Here is a 15,004-nt window from a genome sequence, read left to right as displayed (position 1 = left end):
CTCTCTCTCCACCACCGTCCTGCCGCAATGTGTAAAATGGGGACCTGTGCCTGCCGCAATGTGTAAAATGGGGACCTGTGCCTGCCTCAATGTGTAAAATGGGGACACTTTTTCCTGCCACAATGTGTAAAATGGGGACACTTGCCAGCGTACTGTGTAAAATGGGGACCTGTGCCTGCCGCAATGTGTAAAATGGGGACACTTGCCAGCGTACTGTGTGAAATGGGGACCTGTGCCTGCCGCAATGTGTAAAATGGGGACACTTGCCAGCGTACTGTGTAAAATGGGGACCTGTGCCTGCCGCAATGTGTAAAATGGGGACACTTTTTCCTGCCGCAATGTGTAAAATGGGGACCTGTGCCTGCCGCAATGTGTAAAATGGGGACACTTTTTCCTGCCGCAATGTGTAAAATGGGGACCTGTGCCTGCCGCAATGTGTAAAATGGGGACACTTTTTCCTGCCGCAATGTGTAAAATGGTGACACTTTTTCCTGCCGCAATGTGTAAAATGGGGACACTTGCCAGCGTACTGTGTAAAATGGGGACACGTGCCTGCCGCAATGTGTCAAATGGGGACACTTTTTCCTGCCGCAATGTGTAAAATGGGGACACTTGCCAGCGTACTGTGTAAAATGGGGACACGTGCCTGCCGCTATGTGTAAAATGGGGACACTTGCCAGCGTACTGTGTAAAATGGGGACCTGTGCCTGCCGCAATGTGTAAAATGGGGACACTTTTTCCTGCCGCAATGTGTAAAATGGGGACACTTTTTCCTGCCGCAATGTGTAAAATGGGGACACCTGTCTGCCGCAATGTGTAAAATGGGGTCACCTGTCTGCCGCAATGTGTAAAATGGGGACACTTTTTCCTGCCGCAATGTGTAAAATGGGGACACCTGTCTGCCGCAATGTGTAAAATGGGGTCACCTGTCTGCCGCAATGTGTAAAATGGGGAATGGGGACACTTGCCTGTCGTACTGTGTAAAATGGGGACACTTTTTCCTGGATATGAAATTCATGTTAGAAAATGCAATTTTTCAGGTAAAAAAGTTCTGAAAGAGATATATATATATATATATATAATATTTTTATTCATGTATTTATTTATTTTAATTTTTTTTATTATTATTTTTATTTATTTATTGTAAAAGATTTTTCTTTTTTTTTTGCCGGGGGGGGGGGGGGGGGGGGGGGGGTGTCAAATGACTACCTTGCCCCGGGTGACAAAAATCCTAGTTTCGGCCCTGCACTGTGTATGGGCTATCTGGAGAAAGGACCTTGTTCCATAAGAACTGAGGAAGGATTGAGGCATATGCGAATCGGTGATCCGCTCAGTACACAGCGATTATTGTCTACCTAGAGTAGACCATCATATTTGGTACGAGTCTGCACTAGGAAGCTTTGTTATATATTATTTTATCCATGACAGTTTCACACTATGTTATGTGTTTTATTATATTTTAAAGGTTTTAACATCACTAAGATATTGATGCGAGTCAGTTCCATGACAAACCTTTAGAGAAGCGCCTGAGGTTTGATGTGGTAATCCTTTCTAATTTGTATGTCTAAGTGTTGGTGACACTTATACCACTAAATTCAGGCTGCTCTCTGGCGCATGACCGTGTGTTCTCTCTGTTCTTTGTATTGTTTGCCCCCACCGGTAAGCACTCTCCGTCCTGTTTCCCCCGCAGGGCCACCCGGAAAGCGGCTGGGCACCGGACCCTCCACCCCCTCTATCAGCGGAATGAGCGATCGGGACTCTCCTAGCTGAAGCCGCCGGACACCGTGAACCCCAGCGCACCAGAGCTGCCGCATTGTTCCTCCTACCAGATCTCTCACTGCAGCCTCTCCGTTTAGCGCTCTCTATCACAGCTGCCGGCCACCCGCACTCCTTCGGATCTTCCACCATCGCTAGTGCTGTCCTGGCACGAGGGGCCTCTGGAAGATTCTCTCCAGTCCCCTCGTGCTAGTGTATCACACAGCCAGCACCAGTTCCCTTGTAGTTACCCCCAGCCCAAACTGATACCCATACCGTTCAAAGGATGCACATAAATACAGTAAAAATCCAATATACCAGGTTATCACCCTACACATATCCATTTCACATATACAGATGGAGCCACATTCATCTTGGCTTCTCTGCTGCACCTAGGCACACCATGGTTTATTAGCATAAGACCTTCATCTATTGTTCTCAGCTGCAATACAATACAGAGAGAACAATACAGTAGGGGATTAAATCATTACAGCAGCGGATTAAGTCGGACAGCACTGGCTCAATTAATCCTATTAAAGGCCAAGATAAAGATGGCTCCATCTGTATACACAAGGCTTTAGAAAACATGCATTTAGGTATAGATATATTCCTTACCTATAGCTATATTCCCATACAGTAATTCATTACCACAGTTATGGATGGTGCTTCAACTATCCTTTAGGTGCTCTCATCCCAGGGGCACTTAATCAATAGAGCAAAATAATAATTTTAATACACAATGTTATCCAAAAAATGGTAGATTTATCAGATTAATATAAGTTAGTAATAGTAACAGGTGGCTCCAGATAGATTGCAATCTGGGGGATTCCCCCCTGTAACACACATCCCTCCTCCATAGATACTCCAGGTGGCTGTGGCCTCCCTCTCCTCCCCATAGCACACAGCCACCTCCTCCACTGTATACTGCGCCAGACGTCAGTGAGTGGGGAGGTGGAGCAGGCTGGGAGCACGGCCCCAGATGGGAGAGGAAGGTCGTGACTTCCCAAAGTGTCTCTAGAGAAGATGTATGTTGGGGGGGGGGGGGGGGGGGGGGAGAATCATCCTGTGCATCGGCCCTTCCAATCCCCCCCCCCGCGCATCTGCTACTGTGGCCACAGATGTATTACATGCAACAGCATTGTTGAGGTGTATTTATTATTTAAATCTATAATTTTCTGATTAGTTTTATTTTTTCCAATTTACATATATGTAAATTAGCTAAGCAGGGGGAATTTGCATTACAGGGTACTTTGCATTACTTGGCGCCAGTGGCTCCATCTTTATCTCACCATCATCCATCTTAGGTACCATGCTCAATTATTTCAAAGTTCATGCAGCTTGTGGAGGTGTGGTAATGTGCAGCAGGCAACACAGCACTTTGCGTCTCAGAGGACCCCCAAAATCAAAGAGTGAGGGAGAGTAATGGAGTCCCACGGAAGCGGTGGTACAGCAGGTGTGGAAGGCACATTAAACATTATGCTAAAAAGAAGAAAACTTTATGTTGACCCACTGCAACATCCATATCATAACATTCGGCATTACTGTAATTTAATTTATCTGAATAAAGTTATCATTATCTGTATAATATTGGTATTAACCAATCACAATCAAAGTAAATATACTGTGTTGTTACCCACCAGCAAGGATGGGCATAAAATGAATCAGGTCTCAAAAATTGACACGTCTTCATCTGCATGTCTCATCGAAAGTGTCCGTGCTATTTAGTTATAAAACCCCGGAGGCTATTCCTCTGCACAGATTCTTATAATACTTCAATTAAGGGACACCAAGCTGCCAAACAGACAGCAGAGCATTTATTTCTTGATGACTCTTTAAGTTGTGCCACAGGCCTATCATTAAGAGAATATTTTTCACAGCAGGCTGTGAAGATTCTTATGCCATTAAATGGAATTGAAAAAGCATCAATTTGTTTTTTCCACCTAACACAGATATTTTTCATTGCTAGAGCATCCATTAAAAACAATCTGTTTTATTGCAACCCGAAAAGATCAGATGAAGTGCAAAACGTGATTTATTGGAAGTATAACAAGTATTAAACCCTTATGAACAAGCAGCAGCTGGGATAAATATTTAGGCAAATTACTGAGAGAAACAACCCCAAACGCTGCTTCTGTGCAAATGAATTGGGCTTGTTGGCATTTTAAAACATATTGGTCATCTTGTCCCTTATTAATGGCCTCAAAATGACAAATTTTACATCAAATCAAAATGCTGAAAATTAAAACAGAGGCCCTCATTCCGAGTTGTCCGCTCGCTAGCTGCTTTTAGCAGCCGTGCTAACGCTAAGCCGCCGCCCTCTGGGAGTGTATCTTAGCTTAGCAGAAATGCGAACCAAAGGATCGCACAGCGGCTACAAAATAATTTTGTGCAGCTTCAGAGTAGCTCCAGACCTACTCCTAGCTTGCGATCACTGCAGACTATTTAGTTCCTGTTTTGACGTCACGAACACGCCCTGCGTTCGGCCAGCCACGCCTACGTTTCACCAGTCACGCCTGCGTTTTTATCTGGCACGCCTGCGTTTTTTCACTCACTCCCTGAAAACGGTCAGTTGACACCCAGAAACACCCACTTCCTGTCAATCACTCTGCGGTCAGCATTGCGACTGAAAAGCGTCGCTAGACCTTGTGTGAAACTGCAACGGCTGTTGTGAAAGTACGTCGCACGTGCGCATTGCGCCGCATATGCATGCGCAGAATTGCCGATTTTTTTGCCTGATCGCTGCACAGCGAACGAAAACACCTAGCGAACAACTCGGAATGACCACCCAAGTGCATAAAAAATAATACATATTCTATCTCTCTATCTATCTATCTATCTATCTATCTATCTATCTATCTATCTATCTATCTATCTATCTATCTATCTATCTATCTCAAACAAATTCCCTTTTGACCGCGCTAACATATAATCTCAGCAGCACCTTACAGGTAGTCCCCTGCTAGTGGGGACTGAAATAGTTATGTGTGGGGGGGTTACCTCAGGTGCGCTAATCACTAATGTAGGGGTAATCCCTTAATGGGTAATGTAGCCTTTTTACAAATGGTCACTCTGGAGTTTAAAAATAAAATAATAACATCCAGTTGAATACCTGAATATTTATTCTTAGAAAGCAATACAGAGGGGTCACTGTCTAGGCTTATTCAATGTCTATAACTTAATTTATTATGGTATACTTTACATAATCCACACAGTAGTTAGAAGTATCATTCTCAAGCGCTTTCGGCCCTCAATGGGCCTTCATCAGGAGGCACTAAACAGCAACAATACAGCAGAAAGTAAAGAAATATACTGTCCCAGGAATCCAGCAGCAAAGCTGGTCCTGCCTGACTTGGCAGCAAATGACGTGATCATAAGGCGACATATTACACCATAAACTCACATAACAAACACACTAACATGTAACAAGCTCTAAATGATCAAAAAGCCACATGCTGCAGTCCATATCCACAGCAAACAACTCACCATATGCAGTAAATAGTCTAACATAGCAAGCTAAGATCATAGCGGGCCGCACACACCAGCGTGACCCACTTCTGGTCTCTGGAACGCACGCATCATCTGATCGGAAGTGGGGCACCGCTGAATGGAGCACAAACAGGAAGAGCAATCGCTGTATCCTAGCAATGCCGCAATGCTCAAAAAAACTTACTTGGATGCGATCTAGCAGGGTAATCACAAGCAAAAATCCATACAAATAGTGTGCATGTCAAGTTCTCATAGAGAAACCATCTACTTATTTAGCAGACAAGCACTATTGCCGTGGATGCATACTACAGCACAGGGATTCTAGAGCCAGTAAGCACAGTAAAAACAATCCCCGAATCTCATCAAATCAGACAGTGTTGCTACTGGTGTAATAAGGTGGACAAGGTAAATATTGAAATTTCATCATCTATCCACAGGGCATCCATGATGTAACAACCGCAGTTCATAACCCTAGTGGTCCATATCCACCCTATAAACACTACAGCATCAATCCACATACTAAGATTAAAAACAACATAAAGCAATAACAAACACATACAAAAACACAAACCCCCCCTACAAAAAAAGCCACTATAACAAGAAAAAAAAGAGTGTATCGGTCAAACACTAATTTTTTTAGGGGTTTCCTCCGCATAAAGAGACCCCTATTCTATGGAAATTAATATATCAGCAAAAAAACATATAGCCAGGTACTCCCATATCATCCAGGGACCAATCCAAAGGCTCCTTTTTGCTTATCGTAGAAAAAAATTGAGTGGGTTAGACTCGTTTAGTCCATTCGGCGCTACTGAACCCAGTCTATAGATCCATCTGGCTTCAAGTTTTTTCAACAATAATGCCCGGTCTTCCCCTCTCCTCGGGATGGAAACCCAGTCATTAATTCTGCACTTGAGAGATGCCACTTGATATCCTGCATCTAAAAAAAGGTTGGGCAACAGGTTTATCCGTTTGACCTGTCTGTAGTGCTTGATGGATCGAGCATCGATGGTTCGCCATCCTCTCTCTGAACATACAGATGGTCATCCCCACATAGGGGAGACCACATGGACACAACATGTAAATTACATGGTCTAACCGGCAGTGCAGCCGGTAACGAATACTTATTAATTTTCTGCTCAAAGGATGTGGGAACTTGTCACCAACTAACATAGCATGGCATGTCACACACCCCAGTTACTTGACGCAACCCTTCCTCTGTGAGCTCAACCAGCTATTCTCTCCACAAGCAGTTTGTCGTGCTGGATGCATCAGCAATTGTTTCAGGTTGTGTCCTCGTCTAAAGGTCATCATGGGTGGGTGTTCAAACATGTCCTTAAATTTTGGATCAGACTTCAATAGCGGCCAGTGCCTCCTGAGTGAATTCCTAATACCAGGTGCTTTTGTATCAAATTGTGTGACGTATATCATACGTTTCTCTTTCACTGGTTTCACCTCCACTAGCCTAGAGCGCGCCTTACGTAGGCAAGTATTTATAGTAATAATTTTGTACCCCCTCTCCCGAAAACGAGTTTTCATTTCCAAGATCTGTACTTCCACGGTATCTGGGTCTGTATTGTTCCTCAACACTCGCATGAACTGTGAAGTAGGTAGACTGGATTTGAGAGATGGTGGATGGTTACTTGTGGCATGTAAGATCATGTTATGGTCCGTCTCTTTACTAAATAAAGTCGTACCCAGTTTGGTACCATCACGGAAAATCGTGAGATCAGGGAAATGAATAGACATCATATTGGAATGTAAATCGCACAGTGGAGTCCAGATTATTCAAATGCTCTATCATACAACAAAATTCCAGTTCAGTGCCATCCCACAACATGAAAATGTCATCTATAAAGCGTTTATAGTAAACAATCTTATTACCATAGATGGGCAAGATGTGGGCAGACTCATAATCATCTCCTATATAATAGCCCTATTCTGTGACCTTGTGATTCATTTGCTAACGCTGGGCGGAGTCACATAGGTGGGCGGAGTCACATAGCTGGCCGGACTGGCCTATGTAGTCTGCCCTAATATATAGGAGACAGCCATAGGAGATCCATGTAATCTATATCTATGCAATACCTGACACTGTACTCTGGACGAGATTGTGCAGAGACAACTGCACCACATCAAGCGTCCGTCGCGGCTCCGCCCCCCCACGCCAGCCATTGGTGCCCACTACAAACCAGCCCGCCCCCCCCCTCGCCAGACATTGGTAAGAAACTACACTCCGCCCCCCCATCGAACTATGCCCTGGCAGCCCTTCCCCTCCGCAATCCCTGACACTGGACTCAGGCTGCGATTGGGCAGATCAAGCCTCCGTCGCGGCTCCCATTGGTGCACACTCCCAAGCTAACCGCCCCCTCAACAGGCATTGGTGCACACTCCGCTCCGCCCCCATGCAGCCCGTCCAATCACCGTTGCTGTCACCCCAGCCAGCCAATCACCGTTGCGCAAAACGTCACCCGTAGCCTCCGCTCCGCGCGTCTCAAGATCCCTGCAGCCGCTTACCCGTGACGTGATGAGTGCCGGCTCCCTGTTGCTGCCGGGATCACTGATGCGCCGGTCCCTGCTGTGACTCCTCCACACTGCCGCCACCCCCGCTGTTACTCTTCATGCTGCAGTTGGCGGCTTCCCGCGTATGGGTCGGAGGTGTACTGCCTGTGACCCACTTTCCTCTGGGGCTGCCATTCCAACAACGCTGGTGTTCCTGCCATCGTCCTGCAGTTTACAGCGACCCCCTGTGCTTCTGGCTAACTTTCTAGCTTTGAGAACCGCTGCTCCCCCACAGAAGTCAGCCCCCTACCCCCAAGGACCTACAGATTAAATAAGGGTAATTGTTTAATATTTATAGTTTCAACGAAGTGTGTGTTACTACAGGTAACAGATGTGGCATAGAAATAGTACATATAAAAATGTAACATGTACTGTAAGTACATAGAAAAGGAAATAAAAATCAAAGTAAAAATAAAATCTGTAAAAAATATTTTTGGTACCACAGTGTCAAAGAAATAATGTACAATGTAAAAGTACAGTATACAGGCAGTTTTGCAGTCGGGTCAGTATTGGGAGACCGGTGTTTGGGATCCTGGAGGTCATCATACCGACCCTGGGATCCTGGTGGGGTGGGGGGAGCTGAGAGCGCAACGAAGCCCCTTGTGGGCTCAGTGGTTTGCTGCGTTCGCCACAGGTCCTATTCCCACTCTATGGGACACCCACGAGTGAGAACAGTCCCTGTTAGTTGGCGACTGTCGCTCAGGATAGAGATAGGGATTCCAGTGTCAGTATAGTGACCATCGGGATCCCGACCGCCGGTCACATTATTACAGACCCTTGCAGTCCATAAAGATTAGTTTTTACATGGAGAGGGCAGCATAGGTAGTTAGCGGTGAGTGGTGACTGATGGTTCTGCTCCTAATATGTTAATGCTGAGAGTAATACTTATACGGGCACTTACATCTCTCCGGAGGGTGGTTAGCAGCAGCGTGTTTCAAACCCAGATACTCTGATCCCTGCAAGACGCTATCGCTACACTGCAGGAGTCGCGGCAAACAGGCAGCTGTGTAACAACATCATTGCCTCTGGAAAGATATGCCACTTAAACCAAATCCACACAGATGGATAGAGATAAAAGGATCCACTGAACTATTGCATTATGAATTTGCGCTGCTAACCCCCACCGGGGAGATGTAAGTGCCCGTATTAGTATTACTCTGCATAATTAACATATTAGGAGCAGGACCATCAGTCAGCACTGACTACCTATGCTGCCTGTATACTGTACTTTTACATTGTACATTATTTCTTTGACACTGTGGTACCAAAAACTGTTTTTACTGTTATTTTATTTTTACTGATTTTTCTTTTCTTTTCTATGTACTTAAAATTTTTCCAAATGACCCAAGGTTGTACAGATTTTTCACATCCCACAATCCCACACTTCAGTAGGGAGCGCAGAACACAATACCCAACCGCATACAGAGCGCCTATAGTAACTGTGTGCACCTTGCTGGACACTATCCTATACCTCCACACAGACTCACTGCCTCCTGGATGTTTGTATGTCAGCTATCCACCCCTACCTGCCCCTAACGCACTCCTTGCCCCAGCTGCTATCTACCCTTAACCCCTCCCTGACCTAAACCCCCACCTTGCCCTAGAACTGCCCCAACTGCTATATGTCCCTACCACCAGCACTACCTGCCCCTAAACCTCCCCTTGCCCACACCCCCATTGTTTTCCCAGCTTCTATCTATATACTTATTTCCTTCCTACCACCAGCACTGACTGCTCCTAACCCCCTCCTTACCTCAGTACTGCCCCACCTGATATCTAAACTTATCCCCCCTTCCTACCCCAACTGCCACTTGCCCTTACCCCCTCCCCTTCTATCCCCTCCCTGCCCAAACTGCTACCTGCCTTAACTACCATCTCAACACCAACTGCTGCCTGCCCTTAACCCCCTTTCCACCATATGTTACCTGCACGCAACACTGCCCAAGCTACCACCTGATCCCAGCACTTTCCCCAACTGCTGCCTCCCGCCACCTTTCCCCCTGCCTGTACGTGTTGGCTATGTCAGATAAAGGCAAAGTAATTCTAAGCATTATTTGTACTGGAGAATGAGTGTGACTTCTGATAGTGCATAGGTAAGGCATGTGTGGTGGTCGTCTGATGCTATATGGGAATCTCAAAAGCATAATACATGATGGGACCCAGAAACAGTGCAGCAGGACCCCAGTTTTTTAAAGTGAGGGGTCCCAGGGACCCACAATTTTTTTCACAGATCGCAATCACTGCGGACCCTCTGCAATACATTGCTAACAACTCCCCCCGTCTAGCCCCCCGGCACACTCCACCCACCATCGGACAGCTGCCGCCAGGACGCCCTCTGATTGACAGCCTGTCCAGCTGCCACTGGAATGCCGGTGACAGCCCGTATGCGCCGTCAAGCCTCCCACTGAGCCACACCAGGTAAGGGGTCTCATACCCGCGCCAGCATGTTAGCGCCCCATCTCGACCCCGGCCCCCTCCATTGCTTACAACTCCATCCACAGAACGACCCATTCAGCTGACACTTTAGTTATTGCCTCCTGCTGAGTCCCCGCTCACACAGAGACGTTGCCAAACACTAAAATAAGTTGCCCGTGCCCTCCCTACCCTGCGCCCTTACGCCAACATCCCTATCCACAACCTATTGCTTACGGCTCCATCGAGGGGCCGCCCCCCCACCCCAAGCCATTACACACATAGCGCCACCCAGTGCTGTCACTGGCAGCCCGCCCAGCTGCCACTGTATTAATTGACTCCTGCTGGGTGCCCACTCACTCAAGAAGATGCTGCCGGAGACTGTATTACATAAATACTATACCTACCTCCGCCCCTACAACACCCGCAGCCACTCAAGACCCCCTCCCCCATCCACCCCAACCCCGCCACAACCCATGTAACCCCACTCCCTCATCCACACCGGACCACAACACTGGACGCAACACACCCGACCCTTCCCCACCTGCAACACCACCGGAACCACTCCCACATGTGCAAATGCCCTGCACCTGCTCATCCCCCACCACCTGCACCTGCAACGCTACCCAAAACCCAACACCACCACGTACCCTCCCCCTGTCCCCCAAACCACCCACACCAACTCCCAACCCCCTCTCACTTCCACACAGGACCACACATCTGTCCGCATTGCGACTGCGCCAAGTAAATTTGCAATGTAGTTAGGTATTTTACTCACGGCATTACAAGGTTTTTTCTTCGTTCTGGTGATCGGACTGTGATTGACAGGAAGTGGGTGTTTCTGGCTGGAAAGTGCCCGTTTTATGGGTGTGTGCAAAAAAAGGCTACCGTTTCTGGAAAAAACACCGGACTGGCTGAAGAAACGGAGGAGTGTCTGGGCGAACGCTGGGTGTGTTTGTGACGTCAAACCAGGAACGACAAGCACTGAACTGATCGCAGATGCCAAGTGTGGAGCTACTCAGAAACCGGTAAGAAGTGTCAATTCGCAATTTGGCTAATCTTTCGTTCCCAATTTTACTATACTAAGATTTACTCCCAGTAGGCGGCGGCTTAGCGTGTGCAAACCTGCTAAAAGCACCTTGCGTGCGAACAACTCAGAATGAGGGCCCCTGTGCACTCTCCCTCACGCTCCTGTTCTCGGTGCTACTTCCTGCGTCCCACCCACATATGTGACAACTGCAGCCGCAACGTTTGGTAGTACTGTTGTGCTCTCCCCACCTCCCCTCTTCCTCGCGTGGCAGCCAGCCAAAAGAGGCAGCCAAGAAATTCCTGTTTGTCCCTAGATCACAGATAAATCCATATTATATAGGGACCAGTGCCTAGCAGGTACTTTGTTAGCAAACGGCCAAAACTTTCTGCACTGCAGGTGGGGCAGATGTAACATGTGCAGGGCCAGATACATTTCGGGACAGATACATTTCGGTGGGGTATATTCAACATTAAATCTACATTGCAGTGTCAATAGACAGCAAACACTATCTAGCCTGCATACAAAAAATATTACCCAACCAAATCAAACTCCTTCTGCACATGTTACATCTACCCCCCCCCCCCCCCCCACACACACACACACACACCACCCCCGCGGTGCACATGGTTTAGTCCATCTACTAACAAAGTTGCTGCTACGGTCAACTCTAAATTACCCCCTAAGTTTCCTCCCCACTGCAAATCCACATTCTTTGCCTACCACCCTGCTGTTCTCTACATTCCCTCTTTAGGCCCTTACTATCTCTACATTCACTACCAACCACAAGCATTTTTTCTTTTTCCCCTGTAACGCACGCCATCTCTCTATCCCAGGGGTTCTCAAACTCCGTCCTCAGGGGCGCACACAGTGCATGTTTTGCAGGTAACCCAGCAAGTGCACAGGTGTATTAATTACTCACACACACATTCTAAAAAGTACACAGGTGGACCAAATTATTTCACTTCTGATTCTGTCAGGAGACCTGCAAAACATGCACTGTGTGCGCCCCTGAGTACCGAGTTTAAGAACCCCTGCTCTATCCCCTCCATATCTCTCTGGGTATTTCTATAGCATCCCTACCACCCTATGTTTCACTGTTTCCATTCTACAAACCTGGGTATCGCGATCCTTTCTCAACCACCCTGACCCTGTCTACCGCCTTCGATCTTCCAAAGTCTGACGTCCATTATGGTCCCAAACAGGCTAAAGTCATCGCAGCGGATAACTAAGTCCTCGCCTAATGAAAAACTGCAGCAGATCGTTTAGGACAGCTTGGATGTACATGCCATTGCACACTTCCAAACCACAAATACAATCCCCTGTAGTCGACAACTAACCAAACACAAGACTGCCAACACCAGCTAGCGATCAATCAACTGTGACCCCCACAGTTAATCAACATAACTTACCTCCATTTGTCTACGTTCGCTACAAATTTAAAAAAAAAAAAAAAAAATAGCCCAAATAACGTTGCCCTTTCAAAATAAACAGATCACAATGGATTTAGACGAAGACCCCGCCGTCAGAAAACGCCGGAAAAACAAAGAACGGCAGGCAAGATGGTTAGCTAAGCAAAGCCAAGGGTCGCTAGACAGAATGCGAACTGCAAATGCAGAATCTCTGCTACGTAGACGCGAACAAGAAACAGTGGAGCAAGCTAAAGTGCGTCGCTCTGCAAATACTAAATCTCAGCAAGGCCGACTACAACGCCAAACACTGGAGAATTCAACACTACAAAGAGCTGCCCATGCACAGTGTCAACAACGTCAACGTCGTAACGAATCATCTTCTGAAGCTCAAGCACGTCGCACTAAACAAGTACTAACTCACCAACATAGACTCCAACAAGAAACTTTTCAACAATCCAAAGCGCGTCGAGCTGCACATGCCAAGTCTCAACAACGCAGACTCAATCGAGAAACATCACAGCAAACTACAGCCAGACGTTTGGCAGATGCAGAACACCATCGCATAGTTCAAAAGCAAAAAACTCACATGCTCACGGATGTGGTCATCCATTTACAGGAACAGCAAGTCAAGCCACACAGTTGTGGTCCTTTTAACATCATGTGCCAGTTCTGTGGGTCCAGAAATTTTATTGATGAACGTCCTACCGATGGTAAATTTACCAGCTGCTGCCGCAAGGGCAAAGTTAAGTTACCAAAGCCACATGACATCAATGGACAACAGTTGAACTATCCAGAATTTCTACGCAAGTTGCTCTCGGACACCACTCACCCCAACCGCATTCATTTCCGTGACAACATAAGATCTTACAACAGTGCTCTTTCATTTGCTTCAATGGGAGCTAACATTGTCACAATGCCAGGAAGAGGTCCATACGTTTTCAAAGTTCACGGACAAACATATCATCGCACTTCACACCTACAGCCTATAAATAATGAACCACCACAGTTTGCTCAGCTGTACGTTCTTGACAGCACACAAGCGGCCACCATTCGGGAAGATAATGCGGCCAACTCTGAGTGTCGGCGAGAAATAATGGACCAAATCGACCGATTCTTTCGTCAACACAATCGACTTGCACATAGCTATCAGCTTATTTGCGAAGTTGAAAGACGAGAAGTTCACCTGGCAGCTCAAAAAGGAGAACAAGTTCCGCAAATTAGCATGGCGCTAAGACGTGATCGACAATCAGATCAACGACGATACAACAAACCAACCTCCAATGAAATCGCAATGGTCTTCGTGAATGAAGATGGTGAGCCACCGTTCCAACGAGACATCAGAATCTACCCCAAAAATCCACATGATCCAAAACAGACATTTATCAATATCCACATTCTAAGCCCAAACATGGATCCAATGACATATGCACTTCTTTTCCCATATGGCGAACCTGGCTGGCAAAGCAATTGGCAATGTGATTCTTACAATGGAGCCAAGCTAAATCGCGTTCGCAACTATGTGACCATGTTGCAGTACAAGGCCGCCTTAACAGCCATTCGAGATGATTTCAGTCCCATCATGGCCGCAGGCAAGTTGACTCAACAGTGGTTAGTAGATTCATATCTTCAAGTCGAGGCTAATAGATTAAACTACATTCGACAAAATCAGCAACGCCTACGAGCAGAACAGTATCAGGGACTTGCTGACCACGTCGCAAACATGGCAGTTAATTTGAACATGCCAGCTGGTGTGTCCGTTATTCTACCTTCAAGCTTCGAAGGATCACCAAGACAGATGCGCGAACGTTGCTGTGATGCAATGTCAATATTTGCAAAGTGGGGAGCGCCAGATGTTTTCATTACATTCACCGCTAATCCAACTTGGCCTGAAATCATTGAGAACTTAAGGCCTGGCGAACAAAATTCTGATCGACCAGATTTAGTTGCACGCGTTTTCAAACTAAAGCTTAATTCTCTGATGGATGATCTCACCAAACATGGCTTATTTGGTCAGGCCAAAGCTTTTGTCTATACTATAGAGTTCCAGAAAAGAGGACTACCACATGCTCACATACTGGTCTCACTGCGAACAGAAGACAAGTTTACCACTGTTGAACAAATCAATAAATTTGTGTCAGCCGAAATTCCAACAGAAGATAACCCTCGGTTGCGCAACATCATCACACGATGTATGATGCATGGTCCATGCGGCGCTAACAATCCACACGCACCCTGCATGCAAGACGGAAAATGTACGAAGCAATTTCCTAAACCATTTAATGAAGAAACCATTCTAAACATTAATGCATATCCTGTGTACCGTCGTCGCCCTCAAGAACAAGTACACGTTAGA

General features: G+C 46.5%; 1 long non-coding RNA gene across 1 annotated transcript in view; it reads right to left on the bottom strand.

Annotated features, from left to right (window-relative positions):
* Positions 1 to 2,846: 2,846 nt before the first annotated feature.
* LOC134928400 (uncharacterized) overlaps positions 2,847 to 15,004 on the bottom strand; it is a 129,639-nt gene continuing 117,481 nt past the window's right edge. The window contains exon 3 of the long non-coding RNA XR_010177911.1: positions 2,847 to 3,234. This is a non-coding gene — a long non-coding RNA (uncharacterized LOC134928400). The remainder of the gene's footprint in view (positions 3,235 to 15,004) is intronic.

This window comes from Pseudophryne corroboree, chromosome 5, assembly GCF_028390025.1.
Source record: "Pseudophryne corroboree isolate aPseCor3 chromosome 5, aPseCor3.hap2, whole genome shotgun sequence".
In the NCBI taxonomy this organism is placed as follows: Eukaryota; Metazoa; Chordata; class Amphibia; order Anura; family Myobatrachidae; genus Pseudophryne; species Pseudophryne corroboree.
The sequence above is the reverse complement of the archived record's forward strand: the minus strand, read 5'-3'. Positions and strand labels throughout refer to the sequence as shown.